Raw genomic sequence first — 17,200 nt, forward strand, 5'->3', positions numbered from 1 at the left:
CCGTGAAAACCCACCTTAAGTGACAGAACTTCTTTGAGAGGATTGTTGAGAAAGTAGATGGGAGGGTTGTCCAGTCGGTCTTTTCAGAAAGACATAGTGAGAATGTGAGATTTGTCAGGATTGAAAGACATGTTCCACTTGTTTGACCAGTCTGTGCTTTTGTCAAGGTCTGCAGAGAGTGAGGAGGTTGCAGACTGCCGATCTGAGGGATGAGGAATGGAGTGGCAGACAGTGGAGTCATCAGCAAAGGGATAGAGAGGATTTTCCAGAAAGTTGGATGAATCATTGATGAAGACCAGAGAAAGCACAGGGCCCAGAACACTGCCTTGGGGAACTCCAGCCTGAACAGGAAGAGGAGATGAGAGAAATCCATTCAGGGCCACGCGTTGACTGCGACCGGTGAGGAAGTCCGCAAGCCATGCGTGGAGGTTTCCATTGACACCATAAGAGGAGAGTTTGGTGAGCAGGGTGGGGTGCCAGACCATATCGAAGGCAGGTGATATGTCAAGGGAGACAGCTCTGATTTCCTGTTTGGCATTGAGGACCTCCATCCATTGTTGATACAGCACAAGCAGCATTTCCAGAGTAGAATAAGCTGGTCTCAATCCAAATGGATGATCAGAGATCAAGATACGATATCCAAAGCAATCATGGATTCCATGACTTTGCTGATGATTGGGAGCAGGCTGGTTGGTCTGCAGTTGCAAGGATCTGTTTTGCACCTTTATGTAAAGCGGTAATGTTGGCCGATTTCCAAGCTGATGGCAGATGACCTTGAGAAAAAGAGCGGGTGAAAAGAACAGAGAGAGGGTGAGATAGAGCAGGAGAGCAGGATTTTACGACCCATGGGCTGATGCCCTCTGGTCCAGTTGCAGAATCGGAGTCGAGGTTTGACAGAAACTTCTCCACCTTGTCAGGAGAGAAGGACACAGAGTCCAGGAGGAGCTGGGTTATACTGGGTACAGAGAGATGAGTTTGGGCACAAGATTTTGAGGCAAACACAGAGTTTAGGCATTCAGCCTTGTCATGCGCTGAGTCAGCTGTGTAGCCGTTTGAAGTAAGGGAGGGGATGGAAGGGGAACAAACACCAGAAACAGATTTGACCAGACGCCACCAAGACAAGTCCTTCTCCCTCCTTTTGCTTTAAATATTTCCCTATTGATTCTTGTCTTTTTGCAATTGTTGTTTTCATGTTTTGTTATGCATTATGTTTTGCACTCTGTCAAAGCGCCTTTGGGCTTCATGAAAAGCGCTATACAAAATAAATGAATTATTATTATTATTATTAAGATTTGGAGGAAGGAGACAGGTTTGCGAGTTCAGTCTTGAGAGAAGAGAGATATTGTTTCTTACTCTCCTGGGGGTGGGGACACGGACACACACACACACGGACACACACACACACACATGTTCCAAGCTTTGTGAAAGGAAATGAGATTGCCTTCATTTGGATTTGCCTTCCATAAGGCGAAGGCAATTTGTTTCAGGGCAACTGTCTCACCACAAGATTCAGTGTACCATTGACGGGAGGAAGGGTATGACAACTGAAGACGAGATCGGATAAATCTGTGCATATGAGAGAGAGCAGTTTACTTTGGAAGAATTCCCAGGAAGAGTTTGTGTCAGAGGCAGTAGAGATGGGAGACCAGTCCAGATGATTGATGGCTTTGTGTTATCCCATGTGTTTTTTTTCCTTATGGTATTGTAAATTGTTCCTTTTCTTATCTTTCTTTACTTCTCATTCCTCTTTACTTTCTCTCTTCTCATCCATGGGGACTCCAGCTACTGAATGAGTGTAACCTTTTGGCTCTTAAAAGCGTTTCTCTAATTTTTCTTATTTACACTCCCTATCTTTTACAATTTCTGTCCTTTGATTAATAGATCAATATGTTTGATCAAATTATTTGTTTGAATCAAAGTTATAAGGCAGCCAGGAAGGCTGCAAAGAAAGAGGTCGCAAAGGCGCAGGAGGCATGTAGGAAAATGTTCGGAGAACGCTTGGATTCGGAAGAGGGTCAGAAAGCAGTATTCAGGATTGCAAAGCAGATAGCGAAAGAGAGGTGTGATATGATGGAGGTGAGTTGCTTGAAGGATGAAGTGGGACAAATCGTTGTCGACCCAGATGGAATTAAAGGCAGATGGAAAAGATATATGGAAATGCTGTTGAATACAGAGAATGAATGGGATGGCAACATAGAGTAACCCAGTTTTAGGACCGGCAGAGAAGATAACTGAGAAGGAAGTTGAGGAAGCAATAAAAGCAATGAAGGGTAGAAAAGCGGGAGGGCCGACGGGAGTTGTGTGAGATATGTTGAAGGCAGCAGGAAGTTGGGGTGTGAAGAGAATGACAGAGATCTGTAATCTGGTGGTGAAAGAAGGCCGCATTCCAGTGGATTGGGAACCGAGTACCCTCGTCCCTCTATACAAGGGGAAAGGTGACCCTCTGGAGTGTGGCTCGTACCGAGCGATAAAGTTATTGGAGCATGGAATGAAGGTATTGGAAAGGGTGTTGGAGAGGAGGATAAGGAAGAAAGTGAAGATCGACGAAATGCAGTTTGGATTCATGCCAGCAAGAGGAACGACAGACGCGCTTTTCATTGTGAGGCAGTTGCAGGAGAAGTACATGGAGAAGAGGAAGAAGTTGTTTCTTGGGTTTGTTGATCTGGAGAAAGCATTCGATTGGGTTCCACGCAAAGTATTGACATGGGCATTGAGGAAGTTAGGAGTGGAGGAATGGTTGATCAGAGTAGTGATGGCAATGTACAAAAGAGCGTGCACAGCTGTAAGGACGAAGGACGGGAACAGTGGTGAGTTTGAGGTGAAGGTGGGAGTGCATCAGGGGTCGGTACTAAGTCCACTACTATTTGTAGCTGTGATGGAGGTGCTGGCTCAGAACGTAAAGGAGGGTTTACCGTGGGAGTTGTTGTATGCAGATGATCTGGTGTTCATTGCGGAAAGTATGGATGATGGATGGACTGAAGGAAAAGATGAACACGTGGAAGGAATGTATGGAGACAAAAGGTCTGAAGGTGAATATCGGAAAGACGAAGGTGATGGCAAGTGGTAAAGCATGTGGTGAGGTGGAAAGAACTGGGAAGTGGCCCTGTGCTGTGTGTAGGAAGGGTGTCGGAGTGAACTCCATTCAGTGTACAATGTGCGCTGAGTGGGTTCATCAAAAATGTAGTGGTCTGAGAGGGTCATTAACCAGTGTGGCAGCTACATTCAAATGTAAGGTGTGCACAGAGGGAGCTGCAGATGGAGGAAATGTTGAGTTGGATCTTGGAGACGGCATGAAGCTGGAAGGTGTGAAAACATTTTGCTACCTCAGAGACATGCTGAATGGAGAAGGTGGATCAGACTCGGCAACGGTTGCTCGAGTGAGATGTGCATGGAAGAAGTTTCGGGAATTGAGTGGCGTGCTGATGGTGAGGGGGGGGTGTCGTTGAAGCTGAAGGGAAAGGTGTATGCTGCATGTGTGAGAAGTGTTATGATTTATGGGAGCGAGACATGGGTAATGAACGTAGAGCAGCAACGAAGGTTGGAAAGGGTGGAAATGCGAATTGTTCGACGGATGTGCGGAGTATCGTTGAGAGAGAGGAAGACAAATGATGAATTGCGAAAGATGATGGGAATAGAGCCTGTGATTGATGCTGTGAAGAGAAACAGGTTGAGATGGTTTGGTCATGTGTTGAGGAAGGATGAAAGTGACTGGTTGAGAAGAGTGATGGAAATGAATGTAGAAGGAAGTAGAATACGGGGAAGACAAAGAAAGACTTGGCTAAAGATGGTGGAAGAAGAAATGCGGGCAAGGGGGTTAACAAGGAGAGATGCAGAAAATAGGGCAAAATGGAGAAGATTGTCATGGGGACCGCAAGGCTAACCCCCGCTCTAGCAGGGAAAATGGCCTTTAAAATGCATGTTGTTGTTGTTGTGTTGATTAATAGATCAATATGAAATGATCTTTCTTTTCATTCCTTGGAAGGTGATGATTGCAAACTTTGATGTAAGGCTTATGTAAATATACCAACTCACCCAGAGAAAATTATGGTCTTGAAAACCAAACAGCTGGCCCCCTAAATTAAAATTAAGCTGAATGAGTATGCAATTTTGATCGGAATGATACACCTCCTAAAACAGCCATTCAACATTACACTGAAAATCAATTTGTTGACAAATATAAAACTCACAATAGAAATGTGTTTTGTGTGCTGCACTTCAACATAAGAAGCATAAATAAAAATTGTGAAAGTACCATGGGACCCCGCTATTCGTGGGAGGATACGTTCCTGGAAAATCCCACGAATTGCGAAACCACGAATAGCAGGGCATTGTTTCAATGGAAAAAGGGGGGAAAGGTTCCCGAGTCGCGAAAATCTGCAAATAGAGAGGAACAAACCGTGAATGGCAAGGCAAAATCCCCAAATAGTGAGGCAAATCCCGAGAATGTCGATGATAATCCGCAAAGGTTGATGAAAGTCCCGGAAATGGCGAGACAAACCCCGGGAATGTCGGCAATAATCCACGAATGTCGATGAAAATCCCCGAATGAATGCTGTGCCATTGTTTCAACGAGGCAAAGGGAGACAGCCAATTGCACTAATAGATATTGTGGAATGTTTTCATCCTGCACAGTAACTCTGTGTACCCCGGTTTGGAATAGGTACACCGACACGTATCCCTACGTGTCGTAAGAGGCGACTAAGAGGGTTGGCGTCAGGAAGGGCATCTGGCCATAAAACATTGCCTCAAAAAGGCAACCATGACAATTACAACTACATATGGGCAGGGTACAGCCCAAAGTACCCCGTGGCGGACCACACTCACTCTCGTCAAAACTTAAGGTGGGGAACCCGATCGAAGCAAGGGTGGAAATCACTCCATTTATGACGAATTGTCTGATGCCCCACGTGGAGAACGGTTTCTGAGGTTTGGGACATGGAAAGCAGGGACAATGACAGGGAGATCAGGAGAAGTGGTGGATGTCTTGGTCAGAAGAAGAGTGGACATATGTTGTGTGCAGGAGACGAGATGGAAGGGAAGTGGTGTGTGAATGGTGAAGGGTAGGCAGGGACAGAAATACAAGTTTGTGTGGCAAAGGTGCCCAGAAGGCGTGCATGGTGTTGGTGTCCTGTTTTCTGAGGAGTTTGCAGAAAGTGTGGCGAGTGTGACCAGAGTGATTGAAAGGTTGATGATGGTAAAAATGATGATTGGAAAGCTCTTGGTGTACATCATCTCGGATATGCTCGGCAGGTCGGTCGGAGAAATGAAGAGAAGGACAAGTTCTGGTGTGCAATAGAGAAGCTGATGGAAAACGTGAAAGATGAGGAAGTTGTTGTGGTCGGAGGAGACCTAAATGGACATGTGGGAAGGAGTATAGACGGCTATGAGGGAGTTCATGGGGGTTACGGATATGGTGTGAGGAATGGAGAAGGTGAAAGGATTTTGGACTTTGCTGATGGAGCTGGTTTGTTGATTTGCAATACTCGGTTCCAGAAAGAGGATAATAAGCTTGTTACCGACACGTCAGGTGGGTCGACGACAACCGTTGACTACCTGATGGTGCGCAGGCCCGATAGGGGGCACCTCCGGGACATAAAGATGATCCAGGGGTAGGACGCTGTTTCACAGCACCACTTGGTTGTCAGTGACATAAAGATGAAAGGTGCGAGGAGAGCTCGGCGGAAGAAGTACCAACCGAGAATGAAGGTGTGGAGGTTGAAAGAGATGACAGTGAGGGAGGCATTAAAAGAGAGGCTGAGTATGGTAGAGTATGATGTGGTTGAGCTTGAAAGTGGTTGGATGTCAATGAAAGATAGTCTGTTGGGAGCCGTTGCTGAGGTATGTGGATGGACAAAAGGACAACTGAGGCACTCGGAAACATGGTGGTGGGATGATGAAGTTGGAAAGAGGGTTGACGAGAAGAGGGAGAAGTTCCAGGAGTGGCAGAAGCCGAAGGGTACGGCGGCAGAAAAGGCAGGGCATTAAAGTTAAAAGGCAGCAAAGAAGGCTGCAAAGAAAGAGGTCGCAAAGGCGCAGGAGGCATGCAGGAAAAGGTTCAGAGAACGCTTGGATTCGGAAGAGGGTCAGAGAGCGGTAGTCAGGATTTGCAAAGCAGATAGTGAATGAGAGGTGCGATGTGATGGGGGTGAGTTGCTTGAAGGATGAAGTGGGACAAATCGTTGTGTACCCAGATGGAATGAAAGGAAGATGGAAGAGATACATGGAAATGCTATTGAATGCAGAGAATGAATGGGACGGCAACATCGAGAGTAACCTAGTTTTTGGACCGGCAGAGAAGTTAACTGAGAAGGAAGTTGAGGAAGCGATAAAAGCATTGAAGAGTAGAAAAGCGGGAGGGCCGACGGGAGTTGTGGGAGATATGTTGAAGGCAGCAGGAAGTTGGGGTGTGAAGAGAATGACAGAGATCTGTAATCTGGCGGTGAAAGAAGGCCGCATTCCAGTGGATTGGGAAATGAGTACCCTCCTCATTCTATACAAGGGGAAAGGTGACCCTCTGGACTGTGGCTCGTTTCGAGAAATAAAGTTATTGGAGCATGGAATGAAGGTATTGGAAAGGGTGTTGGAGAGGAGGATAAGGAAGAAAGTGAAGATCGACGAAATTGAGTTTGGATTGATGCTTGGAAGAGGAATGACAGACGTGCTTTTTATTGTAAGACAGTTGCAGGAGAAGTACATGGAGAAGAGGAAGAAGTTGTTTCTTGGGTTTGTTGATCTGGAGAAAGCATTCGATAGGGCTCCACGCGAAGTAGTGACATGGGCATTGAGGAAGTTAGGAGTAGAGGAATGGTTGATCAGAGTAGTGATGGCAATGTACGAGAGAGCGCACACAGCTGTAAGGACGAAGGACGGGAAGAGTGGTGAGCTTGAGGTGAAGGTGGGAGTGCACCAGAGGTCGCTGCTAAGTCCACTACCATTTGTAGCTGTGATGGAGGTGCTGGCTCGGAATGTGAAGGAGGGTTTGTTGTGGGAGTGGGAGTTGTGGGAGTCGCACTTACCGTGGGAGTTGTTGTATGCAGATGATCTGGTGTTGATTGCGGAAAGTATGGATGGACTGAAGGAGAAGATGAACAAGTGGAAGGAATGTATGGAGACAAAAGGTCTGAAGGTGAATATCAGAAAAACGAAGGTGATGGCAAGTGGCAAGCATGCGGTGAGGTGGAAAGACCTGGGAAGTGGCCGTGTGCTGTGTGCAGGAAGGGTGTCGGAGTGAACTCCATTCAATGTACAATGTGCGCTGTGTGGGTTCATCAAAAATGTAGTGGTCTGAGAGGGTCATTAACAAGTGTGGCAGCTACATTCAAGTGTAAGGTGTGCACAGAGGGAGCTGCAGATTGAGGAAATGTTGAGTTGGATCTTGGAGACGGCGTGAAGCTGGAAGGTGTGAAAACATTTTGCGACCAAGGAGACATGTTGAATGGAGAAGGTGGATCAGACTCGGCAACAGTTGCTAGAGTGAGATGTGCATGGAAGAAGTTTCGGGAACTGAGTGGTGTGCTGACGAGGAGGGGAGTGTCGTTGAAGGTGAAGGGGAAGGTGTATGCTGCATGTGTGAGAAATGTTATGATTTATGGGAGCGAGACATCAGTCATGAACGTAGAGCAGCAACGAAGGCTCGAAATGGTGGAAATACGAATGTTTCGGTGGATGTGCGGAGTATCGTTGAGAGAGAGGAAGACAAATGATGAATTGCGAAAGATGATGGGAATAGAGCCTGTGATGGATGCTGTGAAGAGAAACAGGTTGAGATGGTTTGGTCATGTGTTCAGGAAGGATGAAAGTGACTGGTTGATAAGAGTGATGGAAATGAATGTAGAAGGAATTAGAGGACGGGGTAGACCAAGAAAGACTTGGCAAAAGGTGGTGGAAGAAGAAATGCGGGCAAGGGGGTTAACAAGGGGAGATGCAGAAAATAGGGCAAAATGGAGACGATCGTCATGGGGCCCGCAAGGCTGACCCCCGCTCTCGCGGGGAAAATGGCCTTAAAATGCCTGTTGTTGTTGTTGTTGTTGTGTGCAGTAACTCACAGGGATGACGGGTTATGCAGCTGGTGGGTATCCCGCGAAGCAATGTTTACCATCTGTTGGGATATGCCACGAAACATTGTTTACCTGTGAATGGCGGAATATCACGTGAAGGTGTTCAAAGTGTGAATGATGGGATATCCGGCGAAATATTGTTTACCTGTGAACGGCGGCAGGATATCACGTGAAAGCCATGAAAACACGAAACACATGGCAGCGAACACAGGAGCAGGTCATGCTCGCGGCTCGTATAAGATGTTTGTTTTGCGTATGTCCAGCTGCTTTATGCATGGCTGGTGAAAGATGGGTTTTATAAATGTGTCAAGCTCGCGGCTCGCAATTTTTTTTTTTAAACTCCCTGAAAAAACGCGAATTTGTGACACTTTTCCGCCAATCGAAAAACAACCTGTGAATTTGCGGGACACTTTTCCACAAATAGAGAAACAGGTCTAATTTTATCAACCGCAAATAGCGGGGTCCGACTGTATATGAATGATTTGAGAAAAAACGATCTTTAATACTTGGTTATCGGACAACCTGTCCTCTTTTTTCACTTCTTGGCTTTAATTTAGTCACAAATAATCGGCAAAACATCGGTGAAGGAGTTGCTGTCTATATTTCTTCAAGATACAACTTTAAGATACAGACTTGGCATTTAATATGGAATATTTTTTTTTTCTTGACTTGGGTTTACTTTCTGAACTCAGTATATCAATCTGGTGAGTTTCTTTTACCCTTCGGTGATTTCTTTGTTGAAAGAACCATGTCACTGATTGTATTTCGCAGCAAGAAGTCAATAACAGGATTATATCACAGGTGGCGTGGCAAAATGTACGGACAGGCACATTTGACGATTGGCTTCACAATCGGGTATATAAGGGTTGTTGCATTCTGTATTAGTGGAAAACAACTGCTGCACGTCTGCAAAAGTTATTGGCGCTTCCTCTGGAGATGGTCCGTCAACTTGACAATGCTGTTTGTCATGGAGTGGTGGCTTTACGAAATTCTGGCATGAAACAGCGTGCCATTGCTCGGCAGTATGGCATCACTCAAGGTCAGGTGTCAAAGATCCTGAAGCGAAATGCTCAGAGGGGTGTCCCTACTCCAATACCGAGGCCAGGACGTCCACACAGAACCACAAGGAGAGATGCTCGCCAGCTGCACCGGTTAGTCTGCAATGGCCGTACCAAGTCAGCTAATCGGCTTAGGGCTGAGTGGCAGCAACTGACAAATGTGCCTGTATCCAGAAGGCTAATCAACCAACGACTGGTTCAAGCAGGCTATCGTGCCAGGCCTCCCCTGAGAAAGCCACGCCTGACCAGACAACACAGCCAGCGCCGATTGCAGTGGGCCAGAGAGCACCGTCAATGGCAGCCAGGACACTGGAATCACGTGACCTTCAGTGACGAGTCTAGATTTCTGGTCTATCGTCAAGATGGCCGCGTCCGAGTGCACAGACAAGTGCATGAAGCCCACAACGAAGATTGTATCGTGCCAAGAGTCCAAGCTGGAGGTGGTGGGGTGACCGTTTGGGCTGCTTTTCATGCAGGGGGCAAAACTGACCTGGTTGTTCTGAATGGAAACCTGAACCAGTTCAAGTACAGGATCATTCTGGAAGAAACATTGCTTCCATTTGCTTGTGCAGCCTTTCGAGGAAACTTTGTCTTCCAAGATGACAATGCACGGCCTCATCGTGCTCGCATGATCCAACACTTTCTTGCTGACCGTGGTGTAGAGCATATGGAGTGGCCTGCCATGTCCCGGATATGAATCCGATGGAGAACTTGTGGGCAGAATTAACGTGTCAAATCGACAACTTGGACCAGCAGCCGACCTCTGTGCGTGAATTGCAGCAGACTATTGTCACTGTATGGCAAGCGATTCCTGTCCAAACCTTGGCAAATCTCGTGACCAGCATGTCTCGACGTGTACGTGCTCTCCTGAATGCTCGTGGGGGTTACACGAAGTACTGAACTGGAAGTTTACTGTCCGTAATCGCAGTCATAATTTAGCTTTTGTTTTTGTTGAAATTTTTTTTGGCTATTGTGCAAAATAATGAGATACTTCTGGAAAACGTACAGAAGTTTAACACAGTACTGTCCGTGAATTGAGTTTGGCATCAGTTTACATCACTTTCAAGGATCCATTTATTTGCTTCGAAATGTCAAATGTGGTTTTTGTTTCTTTTAAAGGTCACATTAACAAAATCTAGAATAATTTCAACATAACTCTAATGAACTTTTGGTTCTAAGTCATCTTGAAAAGTAAGTTCACCCCCACAAAAAAAATATTCCATATTAAATGCCAAGTCTGTACTTGCTGAACTGAACACAGACTTCAGTTCTTGAATCAATTTCGATTGAAATCCTTCATCCGGGTAAAAGAGGGAATTGTAATTAGTGTCATCTGCAGATCGCCAGCCTCCAACAATGACTTATTGCACTAATTTCAAACACTTTTGTTGTAAACTGCTCCTTTGCTATTCCATCTCCAGGCGCTGCATGACGTCATCGCCATACACCAAAGGGGGCCCGGCGATGACGCGCGCTGAAAGTGAGTATTAAGTTTTCACTCCAGTTTTTGCTTTCTTTCTCGCTTTCTTGGTTGTCTGGGCGATATCTCAGCCATCCTTTGAGCTAGGAAGCTGAAATTTTGGCACAATCGTGAGCATGTGCTTTGGCAAAAACTAATTATTTTTTCCCGATTAATAAATTAATTGATGACTTACTTAATTATTATGGATTTATTAAGTACTTATTTATTCTCTTTCTCATCTCGGCAATATCTCGGGTACCTTTTGAGCGAGGAAGCTGATATTTGGACACGATAATGACCAAGTTCAATTCCGCTTCGGGTTCTGCTTCCGGTTGCTCCGGCGAGGAAGCGTCCTTCAAGCTTTCCACGTCATCAAAATTAAGTATTGTTACGGTTTTGAGAGTGTAAATATAACATCATTAAAGGTTAAAGGTTTGCCCCCATAGTTAGTCCACAAGCAACACGTAGGCCCCTTAGAACATTAGTTATGTCATAGTATGTGTGAGGATAAGGCCATTTCCACTAGTGATACCTGCATTGTGTAAAGAAATAATAAGCTTAGGTCCTTTTCATTTTGCGGCCACCCTCCAATCTCCAATATGGGCATAATCGATCCCGAGCTCCATTTGGCATCCCTCAGTTTGTTACGCTTTGGGCTACCCGCGGCAGTTTGTTACGCTTTGGCCGCCAGCAGCGTTCGCTGCCCTTCGTTTCGCTCGAAACCAGTCAAATGCCACGAGGTAGGCCTGGAAATAGGGAGGAGCGCGAGGACGAGGTGTGGCCGCATCAAGCAGTACGTCAGAAGGCGGTGACGGTAAGGGCAAAAACCAACCAGAGCTCGGTGGGCATGGCTTAAGAGGGCGTGGTAAGGGCGCATCTAGCAAGTGCTGGAAGGTTCGCTGAAAAGGCTATCTAAGCGCGCGCACAAAGCCCTTGAACAGGACTGATGAGCGAGGGGCATTGTGAAAGGACTGTCGAGGACTCGCATGTTTGGGCTTGCGCATGATAAAGGGTTCGTTGAGAGAACTTGCAGAGGATACGCGCTTTGTACGAGTACGGTGCTAAAAGGACTTCTGCGGGAGAGGCGCTTTGCCATTGAACTGTATTGGGAGCGCATATAGCGCCGGCTCTTCTATTACGTACGCGGCCGTGGTTGCAAGTAACCGCCCAGCCAGCCCTACCCTTCGCCCCGCATTTAACCCCGTAATTGTCCGATCCGTGCCAACGACCCGCAGGGAGCTTCTGCCGCCCTGACATCTTCTTCGCGGTACGAGTCGGGGACCGGAGCGAACTGCCTGGACGCCATCATCCCTGGACCATCTACATCCCCATGTGAGTGTGCCTGAGTGTGAAACGGGCCCGTGTCCTGGGATAAGTATAAGACTGTATAAGCTGCACTGTGTATTCTTCTTCTTTATTGTACAAAGTGTAAATAAATCTGTTATTCCTTGTTTCTTTCCTGATTCGACCGTATCAGTGTTTTCCTCCATTGGGTAAGCGTGGCATGATCAGAACTGCTTAGATCGGGTTTAGTCATTGTTACGGCTCGGGTCGCGGTTCGCTATCGCTCGGCGTTTCCACCTATAACCGTGATTCGAGCGGGGCTTATTTCCTTGCTTCCTGGGCAGCGTTGGTAATTAGGTATTCGCGATTAGTCCTATGACCCAACTCAACGCTGTCCGGAAGTGACGTCATAGCCCCGGATCCCGTCGGCTAGTAAAAGACAAGGGGACTAATCCCCCCTTGGTAAGGGGAAAGGCCGACCAGGAGATCCGCAACAGTATATTCCCATTCGTGTCTGTCAAATTTCCACTGGTTATTTTACTGTGTATGTGGTACTGTGTGTGTCTAGTTAGTCTTGGTTTGTAATTCACACAAACTTGTGTGTAACTAGTCGTTTTTTGTTCTTCCTACTTCAAAGATTTTTTTCAATTTGCTCATCAAATCATTCCATTTCAAAAAAAATTGAATCTCTTACAGTTCTTCCTTTCTACATTCTCTAAACTCACCTTCATTCCACTTTTTATTTTATTTTTTGTATCCAAGATCAAGGCTCGTGAAAGAGCTAACATCAATCGCACAAAAAGTCAAACTGACACATAAAACACAAAATAAGGGGAGTGGTAGATAAGATGGGGAGAGAGGAGGAAGGACACAAACACAACATTTAAGAGCAGGGACATTGGGAAATCTGTGGGAGGGAGAGGGCTTAGGGGGATGTGGGAGAGGTATAAAACATATTGACACTGCAAGGACTTCCAGAAAAGAAGTTGGAATTTCAAAAAAGTGGATCTGGGTTGAATTCGTGGGGGTAGAAAAGATCAAGGTTTTGGATGGGAGAAGATAAGAGATGGTGTCCATATATCTCTGACTTGAAAATCACAATAAAACCAGTTTGTAATAAATGTTCGTTTTTCATTAATCGTCCAACACTTTCAAAACTCCCCCCTCACCCCCAAAACTCCCTCCTCACCTCTCCCTTTCAAATATCCCACCTCACCCCCTCCCCTCCGAAACTCCTCCTCCCCTCCAAATTCCCCCCTGCCCCTCCCCTTCTAATCTCCCCCCCCTCCCCTTCAAAACACACCCCTCACCCCTCCGCTTCAAAACTCCCGCCTGACCCTTCAAATCTCCACTGCCTACCATCTTTCTCCAATTCTCCCCTCACCCCCCTACTCTTCAAAGCTGCCTCCTACCTGCTTCCTCTTCCTTCCACCTCCTCCAACCCTCAATTTCACTCTCTCAACTCCCTCAAACAACTCCTCACTGTGCCTCATCCCATCACCATCAAACCTTTTGGCCTCCTCATCCTTCCCTCTCTCCGAGCTATTTTGCAATCTGTGACACTATCAACAGCTCTCCCTACCTCCTCCTCTAACCCCTCATCTTACCGGACCACTCCCCTCCACTCCACTCCACTCCACTCCACTCCCGTCCTGTACGTAATGCTCTTCCTCCCTTTTCCTTTACGGTATAGACCTCAAACATCCGGGGTCTTCGCTCAAACCTGATTGATCTCTCCATACAGGTTGCTTCTGACAAACCAGACTTGATCTGCTTAACAGAAAATTTCCTCCTTCATGTCTCTGATTCCTTTCATATCTCTCCCTGGTTACTCCCTCCTCCGGTATGAGAACTGAGCCACGTCTTGGTGGTGGGGTCGCTATCTTTATCAAAAACTCTCTTCCTCTCTCTCCTTGCACTGCCCTCTCTCCACCCCACCCCCAGGAGTACCACTGGCTACGGCTTCCTCTCCGCTCCCACCTTTTGTTCATATGTGTGTTGTACAGTCCTCCAAACAGTGATGACTCCATTGACATCTCGCTGTCTGACAACATGGACCAACTTCTTTCCACTCATCCCAACTCTCTCTTCCTCATCTGTGGCGACTTCAACTGCCATCACGCCAGCTGGCTTGGTGTGGGTACCTCTCACACCAGTCACGGCACCTCAGCAAAGGACTTGTGACTCATTCGGTCTGACACAATCTGACAATTTCACGACCCAGATCTCAGTCAATGGAGTATCTTCTCTTCTAGACTTGGTTATGACGAAGTTCCCTGCAAATGTCTGCTGCTCTTCTTCTGCTCCAATCGGTTCATCTGAGCATGTGGTTGCAAAAGTGGACATCTCTCTGGCCATTCTCAGAGAGCCTCCTCAGCGTCGACGAGTCTGGCATTTGACTCAGTCTGACTGGCACGGTCTTCAAGCAGCCATCAATCATCTGGACTGGTCTCCCATCTCTACTGCCTCTGACATCAACCAATCCTGAAAATTCTTCCAAAGTAAATTGCTATCTCTTACACAGATATATCCCATCTCGTCTTCAGTTGTCATACCCTTCCTCCCGTCCATGGTACACTGAATCTTGTGGTGAGGCAGTTGCCCTGAAACAACTTCCCTTATCCTCAAGGAAGGCAAATCCATCCAGAGGTAATCTCATTTCCTTTCACAAAGTTCGGAAAAAGTGTGTGTCGACCCTCAAGGGAGCAGGAAACAATATCTCTCTTCTCTCAAGACTGAACTCTCAAACCTGTCTCCCTTCTCCAAATCCTGGTGGCATCTGGTCAAATCTGTTTATGGTGTTTGTTCCCCTTCCATCCCCTAACTTACCTCATAACGACTACAAAGCTGTAACCACAGGTGACAAAGCCGAATGCCTAAACTCTGTGTTTGACTCAAAATATTGTGTCTCAAACCCATCTCTCTCTGTTCCCACCTTTCCCAGTCGAACCCAGCTGCTCCTGGACTCTGTGTCCTTCACTCCTGACAAGGTGGAGAAGTTTCTGTCAAACCTCCACTCCGATTCTGCAACTGGACCAGACGGCATCAGCCCACGGGTTGTAAAATCCTGCTCTGCTGCTCTGTCTCACCCTCTCTCTGTTCTCTTCACCCTCTCTTTTGCTCGAGGTCATCTGCCATCTGCTTGGAAATCAGCCAACATTACCGCTTTAAACAAAAAAGGTGCAAAAACAGATCCTTGTAACTACAGACCAATCAGCCTGCTCCCAATAATCAGCAAGGGCATGGAATCCATCATCGCTTCTGACATCAAATCCTTCCTTTTCTCTAATGGCTTGATCTCCGATCATCAATTTGGATTCAGACCGGGTCACTCTATTCTAGGCAAGCTGTTCCTGCTGTCTCAACAATGGATGGTGATCCTCAATGCCAAACAGGAAATCAGAGCCGTCTCCCTTGACATATCTCATGCCTTCGACACAGTCTGGCACCCAGCTCTGCCCACCAAACTCTCCTCTTGTGGTATCCATGGAAACCTCCATGCATGGCTTGCGGACTTCCTCTCAGGTCGCAGTCAATGTGTGGCCATGAATGGAATTCTCTCATCTCCCCTTCCTGTTCAGGCTAGAGTTCCTCAAGGCAGTGTTCTGTGCCCTATGCTTTTTCTGGTCTTCATTAATGATCTCTCCAACTCTGGAAAATTCTCTCTATCTCTTTGCTGATGACTCCATCTCTGCCGCTCCATAACTTTATGCTCAGATCAGCAGGCAGCATCCTCTTCATTCTCTGCAGACCTGGATAACATCACAAACTGGTCAAACAAGTGGAACATGTCTTTCAATCCTGACAAATCTCACACTCTCACTTTGTCTCTCTGAAAAGACCGTCTGGACAACCCTCCCATCTACTATCTCAACAATCCTTTTCAAGAAGTTCTGTCACTCAAGCTTTTGGATCTCACTATATGCCATGATCTTTCCTGGGAAAACCACATTTCCAAGCTGGCCTCCAAAGGCAGTCACCGACTGGGCATCCTCCGTCATGCGAAGTCCTTTCTGGGCACTTCTGAGCTACTTACCACATACAAGGCTTTCATCCGCAGCTCAATGGAATACTGCTCTCCCTCTGGGCTGGTGCTCCTGCCTCACACCTCGCTTGGCTTCACACGGTTGAAACCAACATATTCAGAATCATTGGAATCTCCCACGATGAAGCTGATTCTGAGGGCTTATCATGCAGGGAGGTAGGTGGTCTTTCTGTCTTCTACCAACTCCTCTCCGGCCTTGTTCCTCCTTGCTCTGTCCCCCAAATGTTCCTGCAGGATGCACAAGATCTACCAGCAACCCTCTTCAGGTGAAACTACCAAAATCAAGACTCTCTGCTCACCTTCACTCTTTCATTGCTCTTTTCTCCCACCTCTGGAACAAACTCCCTCACTCTTTTCAATCCCACTTCACCCTCCAGGTCTTTAAAACAGCTGTTCACCACCATCTCTTATCTTCATCTTCCCCCGTCCAAAACCTTGATCTTTTCTACCCCCGTTAAAACACCCCAAATCCGCCTCTTTCAATCCCCAACTTCTTTCCTGAAACTCACCCCCCCCACCCCCCTCTCTTGCCTCCTGCCCCAGCCCTCTCCCTTCTACAGATCCACCGACATCCCTGTTCTCTACTGTTGTTGTGCTTGTGTGCTTCCCTCTCTCTCCCCCCCGCTTGTCTCCCACTCCCTTGATTGTATGTTTTATGTGTCTGTGCATGTTTTCATGTTTAATGTGTTAGCTCTTACACAAGCCTTGATTCTGTATACCAAAAAAAAAAAAAAAAAAAAGTGATGTGGCTATAAAGGATATTTTTATTTCTTGATTTATCAATTAATCGATTTAGTATTTATTGATTAATCGATTAATGGATTATTTTTTTCGATTAATGACTTATTTAATTATTTTTCAAAAAGTTACAGCTTTGGATGAAACACTGGTCGTTGATATGCTACAGCCAATTGGTTAAGAAATTATTTTACGATTGTCACATTGATTTCAATTATGCAACTAATCAATCAATTATTGCACACCTTTCCTTCCCAATACCGTCTCTCATTGTGCCGTGCTGGAGGACGTTATTTATAATTGGCAAGGGGGGCGGTCTTCTTTGAATGTATCTGTACTTGTTTGAGTCCTATGTCCGGTCGCAATGTTTTGTTTTATTTGTTCACGCTGGGAGGGATCATCAGGTCATACGTGGGCATTACTTCCTTGTTTGCAATGATTGGATTGGGTTCATGTTTTCACGAGTTTTGTGGAACTGGGATATTGAAATTTCTGCAGATATGTCAGTGGATTACTCTACATACCTTGTTGTGTTTTTTGGTGTACAGCTGCTCTG

The 17,200-nt window shown here is 46.4% G+C and overlaps 1 protein-coding gene across 5 annotated transcripts in view; it reads right to left on the minus strand.

Moving 5' to 3' along the window:
* The window catches only part of LOC137422104 (uncharacterized), a 235,562-nt gene that overhangs the window by 82,766 nt on the left and 135,596 nt on the right, over window positions 1-17,200 (minus strand). The window lies entirely within an intron of this gene.

This window comes from Myxine glutinosa, chromosome 2 (genome assembly GCF_964187855.1).
Source record: "Myxine glutinosa chromosome 2, kmMyxGlut1.1, whole genome shotgun sequence".
NCBI classification, from domain to species: Eukaryota; Metazoa; Chordata; class Myxini; order Myxiniformes; family Myxinidae; genus Myxine; species Myxine glutinosa.